The sequence below is a fragment of the Erythrolamprus reginae genome, chromosome 10, assembly GCF_031021105.1.
Source record: "Erythrolamprus reginae isolate rEryReg1 chromosome 10, rEryReg1.hap1, whole genome shotgun sequence".
Classification (NCBI taxonomy): domain Eukaryota; kingdom Metazoa; phylum Chordata; class Lepidosauria; order Squamata; family Dipsadidae; genus Erythrolamprus; species Erythrolamprus reginae.
Genome location: NC_091959.1, coordinates 2,053,655 through 2,068,200, shown reverse-complemented (window position 1 = coordinate 2,068,200; position 14,546 = coordinate 2,053,655). Strand labels below are relative to the sequence as shown.

The 14,546-nt window shown below is 46.9% G+C and overlaps 2 protein-coding genes across 2 annotated transcripts in view; both read right to left on the bottom strand.

Annotated features, from left to right (window-relative positions):
- Window positions 1-12,663, bottom strand: part of THSD4 (thrombospondin type 1 domain containing 4) — a 169,437-nt gene extending 156,774 nt beyond the window's left edge. The window contains exon 1 of the mRNA XM_070762735.1: window positions 12,437-12,663. The gene's annotated coding sequence lies outside the window, so the exon portion shown is untranslated. The remainder of the gene's footprint in view (window positions 1-12,436) is intronic.
- The window catches only part of MTMR10 (myotubularin related protein 10), a 780,230-nt gene that overhangs the window by 225,790 nt on the left and 539,894 nt on the right, over window positions 1-14,546 (bottom strand). The window lies entirely within an intron of this gene.

Below are 14,546 nucleotides of genomic sequence, written 5' to 3'. Positions count from 1 at the left end.
GAAAAGTATGTCCACATTTCCAAAGAGCAACAACGCAGAGGAATATGTTGGGGGTGGAAACTGTCTCGTTTCATGCCAGGACACAACTAATCTTTTATAGATTATCCACGTTGGTTGCATTGTGCCCCACAACAACCAGAGATTTGTTCTAACTGGGAGACCTTTTGCTGAAGCAGCATCCCTTTGAGATAAACCTTTGATCCGTGTCTGTCAACCCATCGGATAACTCCAAAGACCCTGGGCAAAACCAGCGCTTATCTCTCAAACCACCCTACACAAGGCTCCAGCCTGTTTATTGTAGAAACTTGACATTATCAGCTACACAACGTTGGGTTTTGTGATGCAGCCAAGGCCAACACGGTTTGGAAAGGACTAAAAACAACCGAGCACTGTTTGAAGCCCCTCTGGATTCAAGACCGGGGGGGGGGGAGTCCGAATGATGCCAGGGCTACAGAATCCAAATCTGGATCCTGAGTTTCTCAACAGGCTTAGGATCGCTTTGTCATTGAAGTCTTCCGAAGGTTTACTTCTGATGTTGGGCAGTATCCCAAACGGACGAGGATCAAACAGAGAAAAAGGTTGACCTGGGGGACCGCGTGGTATTTTTCAACTCATTCTGCTAAAAGGAGACTAAAAGGACACCCGATAAGCTTGAAAATGATGCAAAAGAAAGAGAGAGAAACATGGAAAGGCTGAGATGGATTCGTGCATTGAACCGAAACCTGATTTACCTGCGACGTATTGAATAAGCCACTATTGTAGGGTTCACACCGTGTGTTAAGCCACCTTCTGCAGGAATCAAAAAGTTTTTTTAAAATTCCGAAGACTGCATTGAGATATTCATCTATTACCGAATGTTACGGTAAATGATTTAGCTTTACTAGATAAATGGTCAAAGCAATGGAAACTGCAGTTTAATGTTTCCAAATGTAAAATAATGCACTTGGGGAAAAGGAATCCTCAATCTGAGTATTGCATTGGCAGTTCTGTGTTAGCAAAAACTTCAGAAGAGAAGGATTTAGGGGTGGTGATTTCTGACAGTCTCAAAATGGGTGAGCAGTGTGGTCGGGCGGTAGGAAAAGCAAGTAGGATGCTTGGCTGCATAGCTAGAGGTATAACAAGCAGGAAGAGGGAGATTATGATCCCACTATATAGAGTGCTGGTGAGACCACAGTTGGAATACTGTGTCCAGTTCTGGAGACCTCACCTACAAAAATATATTGACAAAATTGAATGGGTCCAAAGACGGACTACAAGAATGGTGGAAGGTCTTAAGCATAAAACTTACCAGGAAAGACTTCATGAACTCAATCTGTATAGTCTGGAGGACAGAAGGAAAAGGGGGGACATGATCGAAACATTTAAATATGTTAAAGGGTTAAATAAGGTCCAGGAGGGAAGTGTTTTTAATAGGAAAGTGAACACAAGAACAAGGGGAGACAATCTGAAGTTAGTTGGGGGAAAGATCAAAAGCAACGCGAGAAAATATTATTTTACTGAAAGAGTAGTAGATCCTTGGGACAAACTTCCAGCAGATGTGGTTGGTCAATCCACAGGAACTGAGTTTAAACATGCCTGGGATAAACATAGATCCATCCTAAGATAAAATACAGGAAATAGTATAAGGGCAGACTAGATGGACCAGGAGGTCTTTTTCTGCCGTCAATCTTCTTTGTTTCTATTTATCCAACTTCTATGCCAGCCAATCCCAAAGGACTCAGGGCGGCTATTATTATGATTATTCAACAAGGAAGCAACACAATGTCCACCCTGGTGCCCGTTCCTCTTATTTAAGCACTTATTTAAGCCCTTCCCTAACACAAAGGAGTTAAAGGGGCAGACTAGATGGATCATGAGGTCTTTTTCTGCCGTCAGACTTCTATGTTTCTATGTTTCTATGTCTTGCTGTTGTTAAGGGATCCACTTAACAACCATGACCCCAAAAATGTCCACCTGGCCTGCCTCACTTAAGAACCACCTCGCTTAACAGCACCAATCCTGATTTTGGTCGTGAATTGAGAAGCACATCTCTAAGAAAAAAGGGCTCCGTTTCAAGTTTTTAACCTGCAGCCATTGTACTCCGTCAAGATTTATATCCGAAACTCATTCAAGTGCAGATCGGTCTTTGCTATGTAATTTATTTTATTTTGCCTTGTTGACTTAAATCCACGGCAAGCCAAGACTAAATTTCCTTGGCATTTATCTTTCTGCTTTAGTGTGTGCACTTTGCCAGCTGCTACTGACAATTCTACTAGGAGCAGCTAAGAAATGTCAGGTTTGTTTTGTTTTGGAAACCCAAAACTAATTTTCCCCCTGTGATTTATGACCCAAATTCTTTTGTGCAGCCAAAAAAGGGCCCACCCGGAGCCTTTCCAGAAAAAGTACGTTGCATCTCTTTTGAGATGTCGGGTAATGGTGCATGGATGTTCTACCATGAAGTTTCAGAAAAGAGGAGATAGGTAGGTAGATACATGGATGGGTGGATGGATGGATGGGTGAATGGGTGCATAGGTGCATGGATGGATGCATGGATTGCATAGGTGGTTTGATGCATGGGTGGGTGGGTGAGTGGATGTATGGAGGGATACATGGAGGGATGGATGCATGCATGGACAGATTGATGGATGCATGCATGGATTGAAGTATGTATGCATGGATTGATGCATGCATAGATAAATAGCCAGATAGACAGACCTATGATGAAAGGATGGATTCATGGATGGATATGATAGGGACGAGGGGGAGATAGGCAGGCAGGACTTTAGACCAGGGCTAAAACCCACCTCTGTCATCAGGCATGGGGGAATTGAGATATTCCCTTCCCCCTAGGCTTATAAAATTTATGCATGGTATGTCTGTATGTATGATTGGTTTCTTAAATTGGGATTTTTTACATTGCTTTTAACATTAGATTTGTTCATATTGTCTTTTTACTGTTGTTAGCCGCCCCGAGTCTACGGAGAGGGGCGGCATAGAAATCTAATTAATAAATACATTAAATAAATGAATGAATGAATGAATGAACGAATGAATGAACAAATGAATGAAATGAAATAAAAACCAGTAGCCGAAATTTTGAGTAGTTCAGAGACCGGGAAATACCACCTTCTGTCTGGCCCCAGAGTGTGGTGGGAATGGGGGATTTTGCAATATCCATCCCCTACCACGCCCACCAAACTGGTAGGGAAAAACTGTGAATTTCACCCCTACCTTAGACCTATAAAAGGTCTATAAAAGAGATGGGACTTTGTCAGCCCTGCTGCCTTTTTTGACCCTCCAAAGCAGAGGCTGCTGCCCCAAATCCAGAATTGTGTCAGCAAGTTTGAAAGATCGATCCCTACATTCTGGCGGGGGGGTTGGAGGGGTGAGGAACGAAGGAAAGCAATGTCATCTCCCTGCCAGAAATGAAAGCAATCCTCTCTGAGATGCAACAAGATGATGTTTCAATGCGAATTAAAACCAAAACTCACGGCTGCCTGGAGGCTGCAGGAAAGAGAGGCAGGATGTGCATCTAATAACTAACTAACGAGCTTCAATTCTCTCGCCTTTGCTGGATAATTACTTCCTTCTTCCTGAAATTGGAACTCCGCTTTCTCTGAAAACCCTCCAGTCGGGCCAATTCAGAGTTCCAAACTCATAAAATGTATGTACACAGTGGCATTTTGCAATCATTAATCTGGTTTCTTCCCATTCCTCCAACATCCTTCCACCCTCCGAATCAAAGCTTAGCTCCGTGAATGGGGGGCTTTCATTTATTTATTTATTTATTAATTTATTGGATTTGTATGCCGCCCCTCTCTGCAGACTCGGGGCGGCTAACAACAATGATAAAAACGGGGCGGCTAACAACAATGATAAAAACAGCATGTACAATCCAATAATAAAAAACAACTAAAAACCCTTATTATAAAACCAAACATACACACAAACATACCATGCATAACTTGTAATGGCCTGGGGGAAGGAATATCTCAACTCCCCCATGCCTGGTGGCATAAATGAGTCTTGAGTAGTTTACGAAAGACAGGGAGGGTGGGGGCAGTTCTGATCTCCGGGGGGAGTTGGTTCCAGAGGGCCGGGGCCGCCACAGAGAAGGTGTTGTATCCTGAAATGGCTACCTTGTAATTCCTGTAAATAGTTTGTTCCTCTTTCCAGCGCTGTCTGAGCCGAAGCAGGAAGTCGCTCCTGATTGGCTCAGACGCGGCCGGCTCTAGCTTTGGCGGGAACCGCAAATGTATAAAAGGAGCGATTTCTCCAAGCAGAGTCAGTCGGTACTCGCTGAATTGTCACTTTGCCTTGCTGAGCTGTCACTTGTTCTCTGAGCTGAATAAAAGTACCGATTGCTTTGAACCCTGCCTCTGGGTCTACTTCACTGGCGACGAACGGACGGAAGAAACATCGCGTGCAACATGAACAAAGTCCAGATCGGCCAGGCTCCGGAACTCTTCGATCCCGAGAAAACAACCTGGGACGAATACATGGCCACCTTCGAGATCTTCCTCGAGGCGGCGGGAATACAGGACGCCGAAGCCGATCGCAGACGGGCTATTTTCCTTAATTACTGCGGCCCAGAAATCCGTGGACTTGCCCAGACTCTCACCGAACTGCAGCAAGCAAGAACCGTAGCGTGGGACGTCCTACAGGAAAAGCTAGCGAGCCATTTCAAACCGACCAAACCGGCCATGGTTTTTCGGCATCAATTTTCCATGATGGCTCAGAAGGAAACCGAGTCAATCAACCAGTTTACAATGCGGCTTCGAACGGTACTTGCTCAATGCAAGTTTAAAGACCCGGAAGCTCGCCTCACCGACGCCCTGGTTTTCGGCATGAAAAGCGCCACAGTGAGAAATAAACTCCTCACCGAAGAAGAGCCGACTCTACAAACCGTGATTAAACTAGCGCAAACCGCAGAAGCAGCCGACGCAGCGGCTAGAGAATTGAAAGAGCACGGAAGGCGAGAACTCATTGCCAAAATTGACTCCGCGTCTCCCCGCGCCGTGGAAACAGACGACCTCAGCCAACCAGCTCACAGCGGGGACAACTGCCTCCTGGTGCAAGACCAGCCGAGACACCATAGAGCTACTCACCCAGCCCCCTGCGCGGGCTGCCGGGGAAATCACCAGCGCCATCGATGCCCTTTCCGAGACGCTACATGCCGCCGCTGCAACCGTAGAGGCCACATCGCCATCGCATGCAGAGCAACAGCACCAGAAGAAACATTCGCCACACCGCAATACCAGCGACCACAAAACCAGACCCCTCAATCGCGAGAAAGGAGACCGTTCCGCAACTCGGGTCAAAGGAACTACTCAACCGCTAACCGCGACTACTATAGAGGTAACTCTCAATTTTCCGTGAATAACACGGCAACCAAAAAGGGGGCTAAAATTGTTATCTCACTGTTACTAAATAGCCAGCCTTGCTCAATGGAGCTGGATACGGGCTCTAGATATACCATCATGCCTTGGGAGAAGTTTAAACTGTATATGCCTAATGTGTCTAAGGCTGATCTAAATCAAACCTCTTTGGTGATCAGAGACTTTCAAGGGGGGGTAATCTCGGTCCTGGGAACAGCAAATGTACCTATTGCATTCAAGAATGTTAAATGTACCCTTCCCATGCTTATTGTAACGGGGGCCAAGCACTCTCTTCTGGGTTTAGCGTGGATGGAACCGTTGGGGATCGAAATTTCGGGGGGGTGTAATGTAAACTGTGATAATATGCCTAACTTTGTGAAAGAGTTCCCTGAAGTGTTCAGCCCCACCTTGGGATTGTATAAGGGGCCCCCCATATCATTCTCTATTGACCCCAAGGTCCCACCGATCAGACTAAAACCTCGCAGGGTCCCCCTTCCGCTTCTCCCCAAACTAGACATACAGCTGGACAAACTCATTAGCCAAGGTATTTTGGTCCCTGTGGAACAAGGGCCATGGGAAACTCCCATAGTTACACCTCTGAAGCCAGATGGATCCTTAAGAGTTTGCGCTGATTACAAATCGACCCTGAATAAGGCACTCCAACACCACCCCTACCCCATCCCGGTTGTGCAACAACTTCTACACTCCCTGGGGGAGGGGAAAAGGTTCGCAAAGATCGACCTGGCGCAAGCTTACCAGCAACTTCCGGTCGACGAACAAACAGCGAACGCACAAACAATTGTAACGCACAGGGGGGCTTTCAAATGCACGAGGTTACAGTTTGGGGTAAGCATAGCCCCAGGAATATTCCAGAGCATTATGGAACGCCTATTGTCAGGGGTAAATGGGGCCATTCCATACTTTGATGACATCTTAATTGCAGGGGAAAACCAGGAACAAGTAAACAAAAGAATAAGGGAAGTACTTAAGAGGTTACAGGACAAAGGGTTAAGAATCAAGCCTGATAAATGTGTCTGGGGAACCAACAGTATAGAATTCCTAGGATATAAAATAGATAAAGAAGGTATCCACCCCACAACAGAAAAGCTGAGAGCGATTAGAGAAGCCCCAGAACCACGAGATAAGAATGAGCTGCAGGCATTTTTAGGCCTCCTTAATTTTTATTCCGTTTTTTTAAAGCAGAAGGCAACAGTAGCAGAGCCTCTCCATCGTTTACTCCAGAAGGAAGCCCGCTGGACATGGGGGAAAACTGAACGTGAAGCTTTTTCTCAAATAAAGAATTTATTAACTTCTAAAAGTGTAGTAGTCCAATATAGTGCTTCACTACCAATTAGGCTCACGTGCGACGCTTCGCCGTACGGCATAGGAGGAGTCCTAGCTCACGTTCTACCTAATAGGACAGAGGCCCCAATAGCATTTTTCTCAAGAACCATGACCAGCACAGAGAGGAATTATAGCCAGTTAGACAAGGAGGCTCTAGCTTTAGTGGCAGGGGTAAAGAAGTTTCACAATTATATTTTTGGAAGAAGTTTTGAACTAGTCACTGACCACAAGCCCCTACTGGGTCTGCTAGCCCCCAACAAGCCCACTCCACCTTTTATGTCTCCAAGACTAATCAGATGGGCTCTTTTCCTCTCAGGGTACCAGTATGAGCTCAACCACAAGGGGGGGAAGGAAATCAATCACGCAGACGGCCTCAGCAGGTGCCCCGTAACAGACTTAGTGGAAGACCCTGTTCCTTCCACAGATGTGTTAATGATAGAACTCGAGGATAACCCACTAACCACGGCCAAGGAGGTAGCTGCACACACGCAGCAAGATCAAACCCTTAAACAAGTGGTGAACTGTGTTCTAAAGGGATGGCAAAATGATGTTGTGAAACCTGAATTGTGTGATTTTAAAAACAAAAGACTTGAGTTATCTTATGTAAAGGGTTGTCTGCTGTGGGGGGATAGAGTGATCATCCCCAGAAGCCTAAGGGAAAAGGTACTCAAAATGTTACATGTGGGTCATCCTGGGATTGTCAGGATGAAGAGCCTGGCAAGGGGGCATTTATGGTGGCCAGGGCTGGATGCTGATATTGAAAGTTGGGTTTCAAAGTGTGAACCGTGCCAAGAGTCACGGCCTAATCCCCCCAAAACAACTCCGGCTGAGTGGGAACAGCCTGCTGGTCCTTGGTCTAGAATCCACATTGATTTTGCTGGCCCAGTGGGGTCCCAGTTTTTTTTAATAGTGGTGGATGCCTTCTCCAAATGGGTGGAAATAATAGCAATGAACAACATAACCACAAGTGCCACCATCAAGGTATTGAGTAGACTGTTTGCATCCCATGGTTGCCCAGATATCTTAGTGTCTGACAATGGGCCACAGCTAACAGCCAGGCAATTCGAATTGTTCCTAGATGGCCTAGGGGTCAGGCATGCCCTCATCTCGCCTTATTCGCCCTGGGCTAACGGATTGGCAGAACGTTACGTGCGGGTGGCAAAGGAGGCATTGCGCAGGTCAGGCCCTGGGGATGTACAACAAAACTTGGACCAATTCCTACTTACCCAACACATTACCCCTAACTCGCACACACATGTAAGCCCTGCAGAGTTATTGATGGGAAGGAAATTGAGGTCACCACTAGACAGGTTAAACCCAAGGTTCTGTGTTAATAATAACCAAATGTGTGTAAAACCTGAAAGAGAAATGTATTTGGGACAAAATGTATATGTAAAAAGTTTTGATGGAAATGTAAACTGGATGAAAGGAATTGTTGTTAAGCAAAATGCACCAAAGACTTATATTGTAAAACTAGAGGATGGTCGTTTGTGGAAACGACACATAGACCACATTCGGAAGCGAACAGAAAATCAATTGACACAAACCGCTGACATGGACTCTCCCCCTTCAACAGACTTTAGCACATTGCCCGAGTTAACAAATATGCAAAGAGACTTATCGGGCCAGGGGGAACCATCCAGCGACGCCGAGCCATCCTCGTCCTCCGAAGCCTTCGTTGGGCCCGCCAGACCAAGGCCACCGCGCCGGGAGAACAGCGGCGAGCCATCCTCCACAGTCGGTGGCGAAGAAGAAATTGAACTGCGCAGGTCAGCGCGAGCTCCTCGGAGGCCCCACCGATTGGACGATTTTGTCACATGGCTTTCGTGATGGATGTGTCCAACTATAAGGGGAGGGGTGTTGTATCCTGAAATGGCTACCTTGTAATTCCTGTAAATAGTTTGTTCCTCTTTCCAGCGCTGTCTGAGCCGAAGCAGGAAGTCGCTCCTGATTGGCTCAGACGCGGCCGGCTCTAGCTTTGGCGGGAACCGCAAATGTATAAAAGGAGAGATTTCTCCAAGCAGAGTCAGTCGGTACTCGCTGAATTGTCACTTTGCCTTGCTGAGCTGTCACTTGTTCTCTGAGCTGAATAAAAGTACCGATTGCTTTGAACCCTGCCTCTGGGTCTACTTCAGAAGGCTCTTCCCCTGGGGCCCGCCCAATGACATTGTTTAGTCGACAGGACCCGGAGAAGGCCAACTCTGTGGGACCTTATCGGTCGCTGGGATTCGTGCGGTAGCAGGCGGTTCCGGAGGTAATCTGGTCCCATGCAGATGATTGAGGCACATGGAGTCAAACTCACCAAAGAACACAACTACACCCAGCCATCAAAATTGTGTTTCTTTTCAAAGAGTTTTGTTGAGGAATTGTTTTAAAAAACAAAAAAATAAGGCCTGATCACGCACATAATGGGAGCCAGGTTTTAATGGCTTGTGTGATGGTTGAGTGGCTTCAAAGGCTGGGTGTTACCTTTTGAATGGATGTTGTGCTTCGCAATGATGTTGGTTAGGGTGTTTCACACACAAACGCATCCTTTTATGTTGTTCTTCCAGGGAGACGGGCAAAGTGGATATCTAGCCATACCCAGGAAGATATCTCAACCCCAGTTTGGCTCTGGGGAGGTTGAGTTAAAGACAACTATGGTAATTTTATGACCCATGGACTTCAACTCACAGAATTGCTGAGCATGTCCTAGGCTGCATTAACAGAGGGAGAGAATCAAGATCAGGTAAAGGATTAATACCACTTTATAAGGCCTTGGTAAGGCCACATATGGAATCCTGCATCCAGTTTTGGTCGCCACGATGTAAAAAGGATGTTGAGACTCTAGAAAGAGTGCAGAGAAGAGCGACAAAGAGGATGAGGGGACTGGAGGCTAAAACCATATGAAGAACGATTGTAAGAACTGGGCACGGCTAGTTTAATGAAAAGAAGGACCAGGGGAGACAGGAGCGCAGTCTTCCAGTATCTCAGGGGTTGCTACAAAGAAGAAGGAGTCAACCTATTCTCCAAAGCACCTTAGGGTAGAACAAGAAGCAATAGGTGGAAACTAAACAAGGAGAGAAGCAATTTAGAACTAAGGAGAAATTTCCAGAATGGTTGATCAGTGGAACAGCTTGCCTTCAGATGTTGTGAATGCTTCAACACTGCAAGGTTTAAAGAAGATGTTGGATAACCATCTGTCTGAAGTAGTGAAGGGTTTCCTGCCTAAGCAAGGGGTTGGTATTGTCTAAAAATAACCAAGCATCTTTCTTTCTTTCTTTCTTTCTTTCTTTCTTTCTTTCTTTTCTTCCTCCCTTCCTTCTTTCTTTTCTTCCTTCCTTCCTTCTTTTTTTTCTCTCTCTCTCTCTCCTTTTCTCTTCCTTCCTTTATCTCTGTCTTTCTCCTTTCTTTTTCTTTCTTTCTTCTTTTTTCTTCCTTCCTTTCTCTCTTCCTTTCTCTTTCAGTTACTTCCTTCCTTTCTCTTTTTCTTTTCTTTCTTTCTTTCTTTTCTTTTCTTTTTTCTTTCCTACCTTCCTTCCTCTTTTTTCTTTTTCTTTATTCTCTTTCTTTCTTTCATTCTCTCTTTCTCTCTTTCTCTTCCTTTTCTCTTCCTTCCTTCCATCCTCTCTCTCGTTCTTCTTTCTTCTTTCTTTCCTTTTCTTCCTTCTCTTTTTCCTTCTTCCTTTCTCTCTCCCTTTCTCTCTCTTTCTCTTCTTTCCTTTCTTTCTTACTTTCTTTCTTTCCTCTTGCCTCCCTCCCTCTACCCCCCCCCCCCTTTCTCTTTTGCATGAAACGTATCTAACTAACCAGGGCATCATTTCAAAGGAATTTTGCAAGATAGGTGTGGTTGTGTTTAGAGATTCTTAGCGTGGATTAAAATGCCCATTTTCAGCTGTTGCTTGGACGGAGTTCCAGAAACCAGAGCGTTTTTTTGTGTTGGTTTCCATTTCGCCCCCCAACAATCTGCACCGACCAGATTCCTCTTTTCTTTTACTACCCCTGGAGGCAAATGGGCTTCTTCCTCTTGCTGCCCGTGACTCAAACACATTTTTAGGCTCCCCTGTTTCCACAACCGCACACACAATCTGGAAGAGACCATTGGGGGGAGGGGGAGATGTTCTTTCCCCCCCCCCATTCACTTTTCTAAAAAACCCGTAATTGGAGTGGAGACTCAACCCTCGAGGCTGTTTGAAACCCAGCCAGAAAACCAGGCTAGATTCTCATCTGAACTCCACCATTCAAAGGAACTTAACTAAGCTGCCCTTTCTTATCTAACCCACCTCACAAGGTTGTTGTGCCACCTATCCTGAGCACCTTTTCTGACCAGGGTGGGAGAAGATGCCATAAGAGGTCAATCAATCAATCAATTAATCAACAAACCAGCAAACCAACAAACAAACCAACCAATCAACAAATCGACAAACCGACAAATCAACAAAACAACAAACTAACAAACCAGCAAATTAACAAATCAACAAATCAACAAATCAACAAACAAATCAACAAATCAACAAATCAACAAACTAGAAAATACAAATCTTGGCCAAAAAGATTATCTTCATGGAAGTTCAACTCCAGTTGACTCTACGGAGAAAGCTCCAAACCGATCCATCCCCTTGGGATCCCTAACACCCATCACCAACAACACTTCCTGTATCTTTAGCTGCCCACCAAGAGCAAACTCCAATGGTTTTATTCTTTGTTAAAATGCAGAAGAAATTGTGGTTGCCTGCTCTTGGGGAACTGGCTCCCCACCATCACGGCGACCATCCCTGGGTCTGAGACAGGTTCTCCCGGAGCTCACTGTGGGGAACTGTGCCAAAGGGAAGGTGGATCCCTCTCCTTCGCTCCCTCCCTACCTGACACACACGTTTTGTTTTGGGTTTTTGCTCTGGCTGCAAAGCTTCTAACTGCTGGGGGCGAAGGGAACCTTTGCAGAAAGACAGAAAATCCCCACAAGAAAAGGAGGAGGAGGAGGAAGGAACTGCACAGACCTGGGAGCTCCAGAAAAGAGAAGAGAGGAGAGAGAGAAGGGAAGGGAGGAAAGGAAGGGAGGGGAGAAGAGGAGAGGAGAGAGGAGGGGAGGAGAAGGAAGAAGAGAGAAAGGAGGGAGGGAAGGAGGGAGTAAAGGAGAGAAGAGGAAAGAAGAGAAGAGGAGAGAAGAGAATGCAGAAGGGAGAACAGAGAAGAGAAGGGAGAACAGAGAGGGAAGGGATGAAGAGAGAAGAGGAGAGGAGAAAAGAAAAGAAGAGAATGCAGAAGGGAGAATAGAGAAGACAAGGGAGGGAGGGAGGGAAGAGGGGAGGAGAGGAGAGAATGGAAGGGAAGAGAAGGAGATGAGATCCTTCAGTATCTAAGAACCACCCAGCAGGTGCCCTACGCTGCCACCACTGCCCTGGCGAGCAGATACCCAGCGTGTGCAATTGGACTGCCATCCCATCCTCCGAAGCTGACTCCTCGGGGGAAGCAGCCTCCCTGGCTTGCGTGCAGTGGAAACCCACTCAGGATTCCACAACCGGTCACCTGGGCATCCTCAAGAGAAGGAAGCCACCATCCCACGCCCGTCCATCCCTCCCTGTGCTGGTACCCAAGCCCTTGATGGCAGGGGAGGAGGACCTGCCTTTAGCTCCGGCTTCCCCTTCAAAGGGCTTTGTTAACCCTTGCCAGCCTGGTGGGGAAGCCTCATCCTGCTCCCGTTTCCGTCCAATGCTGCCCCTTCCCCAAAAATCCAGGTAGGAGGGCCTCTGAAATACCTGGTGGCAGGTCAAGCGACGGGGAGGAAGGGATCCTTCCACGTCCTGCTCACTCTTAGCGGGTCATCTCAGGGAAGGAAGCAGCCGGATCCTTTCTCCCGTCCTCTTTTTTCCACCTTTGCCACTCGGAAACTTCTCCGGAGTCCCCAGGAATCACATCTGGGAGGCCAAGGGAGCCGAGATCGGGGCAGAAGGTCCGAGAGAATCCTGCAAGGAGCCTCCTTCCTTCCTTCTCTCTCTCTTTCTCTCGGCAGTTCTGGGTCCAGCTAGTCAGTGTAGGGGGGGGATGAGGCGAAGCTGTCAGAAGGCAGGGGGAAATTTAAGAGCTTATTCCAGGAGGTTCCCACTGCCACCTGGCGGCCCTCGAAGGCAAAGACCCCTCCGGAAAAACATCTCCTAGGAAACCCCCAAAGAGTTCCAGGTGGGTGTTAGGAAAGGTGTTTCAGAACATAGAAAAAGAGAGAAGGGGTTTGGACTGGAAGGTCCAAACCTGTATGGAATCTACAGTACTCAATTCTGTAATAAGCCTAAGATGATTGTTTCTCTCCTTGACACCAGTGATGTGCCGGTGCCTGGAGGCTGTTGGGGCCTGGATGGGTGTCAACAGACTCAAACTCAACCCTGATAAGATGGAGTGGCTGTGGGTTTTGCCTCCCAAAGACAATTCCATCTGTCCGTCCATCACCCTGGGGGGGGGGGGAATTATTGATCCCCTCAGAGAGGGTCCGCAACTTGGGCGTCCTCCTCGATCCACAGCTCACATTAGAGAACCATCTTTCAGCTGTGGTGAGAGGGCTGTTTGCCCAGGTTCGCCTGGTGCACCAGTTGCGGCCCTATTTGGACCGGGAGTCACTGCTCACAGTCACTCATGCCCTCATCACCTCGAGGCTTGACTACTGTAATGCTCTCTACATGGGGCTACCTTTGAAAAGTGTTTGGAAACTTCAGATCGTGCAGAATGCAGCTGCGAGAGCAGTCATGGGCTTCTCTAAGTATGCCCATGTTGCACCAACACTCCGCAGTCTGCATTGGTTGCCGATCAGTTTCTGGTCACAATTCAAAGTGTTGGTTATGACCTATAAAGCCCTTCATGGCATCGGACCAGAATATCTCCGGGACCGCCTTCTGCCGCACGAATCCCAGCGACCAGTTAGGTCCCACAGAGTGGGCCTTCTCTGGGTCCCGTCAACTAAACAATGTCGGCTGGCGGGCCCCAGGGGAAGAGCCTTCTCTGTGGCGGCCCCGACTCTCTGGAACCAGCTCCCCCCAGAGATTAGAACTGCCCCCACCCTCCTTGCCTTTTGTAAACTTCTCAAAACCCACCTTTGTCGTCAGCCATGGGGGAACTGAAACATCTCCCCCGGCCTATATAATTTATGCATGGTATGTTTGTAGGTATGTCTGCTTAAAAATGGGGTTTTCTTAACTATTTTAAATTTTAAATTGTATATTATTAGATTTGTTATGAATTGTTTTATTGTGTTGTGAGCCGCCCCGAGTCCACGGAAAGGGGCGGCAAACAAATCTAATAAATAAATAAATAAATAAATTTCCATCTTTTTCTCCTCGGTGGATGTTTATTTATTTATTGTTAGAGTTTAAAGGGACCATGAAGGCCATCGAGTCCAACCCCCTGCCCAAGCAGGAACCCTATAGCAAACCAGTCAAGTGGCAGTTCAATCTTCTCTTTAAAATGTCCAGAGTGTTGGAGTTCACAACGTCCGCTGGTAGGTTGTTCCATTGGTTGATCGCTCTGACCGTCAGGAAGTTCCTCCTTATCTCCATGTTGAATCTCTCCTTGGTCAGCTTCCAGCCGTTGTTCCTCGTCCGGCCCTCTGGTGCCCTGGAGAATAAAGTGATCCCCTCCTCTCTGTGACATCCCCTCGTATACTTGTAGACTGCTATCATGTCCGCTCTGGCCCTCCTTTTCTCTAGGCTATCTATGCCCAGTTCCCTCAGCCTCTCTTCGTAAGTCTTGGTTTCCAGTCCCTTAATCATCTTGGTTGCTCTTTTCTGCACCTTCTCCAGAGTTTCAATGTCTCTTTTGAAGTGTGGTGACCAGAACTGAATACAGTACTCCAGGTGTGGTCGGACCAGGGCGTAGTAGAGT